This window comes from Penaeus chinensis, chromosome 35 (assembly GCF_019202785.1).
Source record: "Penaeus chinensis breed Huanghai No. 1 chromosome 35, ASM1920278v2, whole genome shotgun sequence".
NCBI lineage: Eukaryota > Metazoa > Arthropoda > Malacostraca > Decapoda > Penaeidae > Penaeus > Penaeus chinensis.
The window spans coordinates 33,280,001-33,282,500 of NC_061853.1; the positions used below are offsets into that span (position 1 = coordinate 33,280,001).

General features: G+C 39.4%; 1 protein-coding gene across 1 annotated transcript in view; it reads left to right on the forward strand.

Annotated features, from left to right (window-relative positions):
* Window positions 1–2,500, forward strand: part of LOC125044416 (endoplasmic reticulum-Golgi intermediate compartment protein 1-like) — a 12,732-nt gene that overhangs the window by 898 nt on the left and 9,334 nt on the right. The gene's annotated exons all lie outside the window — the stretch shown is intronic.

The following is a 2,500-nucleotide window of genomic DNA, read 5'->3' on the forward strand; positions in this document are numbered from 1 at the left end:
ATTTTAGCCATATATTACACCCCAAAAATCTAAATAGGCTATATAGATTTAGCTTTGTTTACTTTCTAAATATGAATATAACTTATTTAACTATTGTGTTGAGTGAAATGGGTTAATCTTTATGGTATGGATGCACTGAGGTAGGGTAAGTTGAAGATAAAATTCTTGTAGAGGACAAAAAGTTGCAGCAGTTTGGACAAGAAATAATCTGCAGACATAAATGGTAACTCCACAAATAAAGGATAAAGTTTCTGGAAAGCACCGCACACATCCCAGTCCACTCCATACTCCTGATTTTCAGCTTGATCTTGCTGTGCATAGCGAGGTGAAGACAATGTTTCTTGGGGGTGTTTGAGAGAGCCCCCATCACCCTCCCCTTGGGCATCCCTAGTCATGACAATTTAGATTGTTGAATAAAGTTTGCTACTTCGAGTTGGGGACTTACTCTTTGGAAAGTGCGTCCATACTGTAAAGAATCACCAATGAATTGAAGTAAAATATAGGTTATGTATATATGAGGTGAGGGGTAATATTGTTATTTTTTTGGTTAATAGTTGCATGTCACTTGCAAAAAGCAAATTAGATATTGATTGAACCAAAGAAAGTCCTTATGCCCTTACTACTTATTAGGGCCAGCATCCACATAATAGCAGGTTTCTGTGGGCAAAAAAAACAAACAAGAAATGCCATTATATATATATATATATATATATATATATATATATATATATATATATATATATATATATATATATAATCAAATTAATCATTGGAGCTGATGCCAATGCAGGTGCACAGCAGCATCAATCCTTTCTAAACAGGAGGATTCCTCATAGGTTCTTGGCCAATCTCTAACATCCCCGTGACGGGTCTGGTCAGTCTGCGTAAGCCATGATTTCCTAGGTCATTCCATGGGTCTCCTCCACCTGATGGGCAGGGTCATTTAAAGGGAAATGAGTCTGAATTAGTGGTCCTTGTTTGTGCAGATAACAGGTCCTATACTGGTCTAACAGTGTAGTCATCGATGGGACACATTGGTCCTGCCAGCTGAACCCCATGAAATGGTTCAAGGACTTGTTGAAAATTGTTCCACAATGATTCAAAGCATCAGTAGTAAATCCAGATTGCTCCGGTATCATGTGCCTCAGTTTATGGTCTCGGATCAGTATCAGAAGAATATAAGCAAGAACTTTGCCTGGTAGGCTCTGCATTGTGATGACCTCAGCAGGTCAGACTGCCAGATGGCAGTCAGGACAGTATACAAGCCCTGTGCCATAGGTTCATCAGTAGCCTTTAATAGTTCAGCAGGGATACTGCATAGACCCATTGCTCTACCACCAGGAAGAGGGGGAGGTGTATGTATGAATGTGTGTGTGCGCGTATGTGTGTGTGTGTGTGTGTGCGCGTATGTATGTGTGCAAATGTGTGTGTATGTGTGTGCGAATATGTGCGTGTGCGTATGTGTGCGTGCGTGCGTGCGTGCGTGTGTGCGTGCGTGTGTGTGTGCGTGCGTGCGTGCGTGTGTGTGTGTGTGTGTGTGTGTGTGTGTGTGTGTGTGTGTGTGTGTGTGTGTGTGTGTGTGTGTGTGTGTGTGTGTGTGTGTGTGTGTGTGTGTGTGTGCATGCATGCATGCATGTGTGTGCGTGCATGTGTGTGTGCGTGCATGTGTGTGTGCGTGCATGTGCGTGTGTGTGCGTGTGCGTGCGTGCGTGTGCGTGTGCGTGTGCGTGCGTGTGTGTGTGTGTGCGCGTGCGTGTGCGTGTGCGTGTGCGTGTGCGTGTGTGTGTGTGTTTGAGAAAGTGAGTGTGAATGAGAGTTAAAGTAAGGGTGAGTGAGTGAGTGCATATAAATAATAGAATTTTCATGTCTGTAATTCAGGATAGACAGATAATATAAGTGTTTCATGTTATTATTCAGATGCTCTTTTACATGGTAGATTCAAAATTACAAATATATATATATATATCTTGTGAACACACAAAACAAAGTATCAGTAGGATGGTGATTCATACAGCTTAAAAACAGGAATTACCACAACTTCATTGAAAAAAACATATGAATATTGTGATATTTGAGATAAAAGAAATATTATCTGTGCAGAGAAAGTGAACAACAGGAGGAGACTAGAAATATGAAAAGTTCAAGAGGGGTTATAGAACTGGTTTACATTCTTTGGAAATCAGCAGATGAGGATATGAGGGAATAAGTATTTAGTATTGCTCTGAAATTTTATTACATTGATGATAAATGGTACTGAATTGGTAATTTGACTTTGATGTCGAGTTGTAATAAGCAAATTGCATATTTAGTCATATTTCCCTAATCAGACCTTATTCATAAACAGACTTTTACTGAAAATATTAAGGCTAAAAAAAAAAAATTAATTAGATCATTACATGGGGGGAAAACACATTGTAGAACACATAAAAGACATCTCTTTCAGATCACTCTACCATCATTAAATGTTTTTGACCAAATTAAATACGATCACATTTCTAAG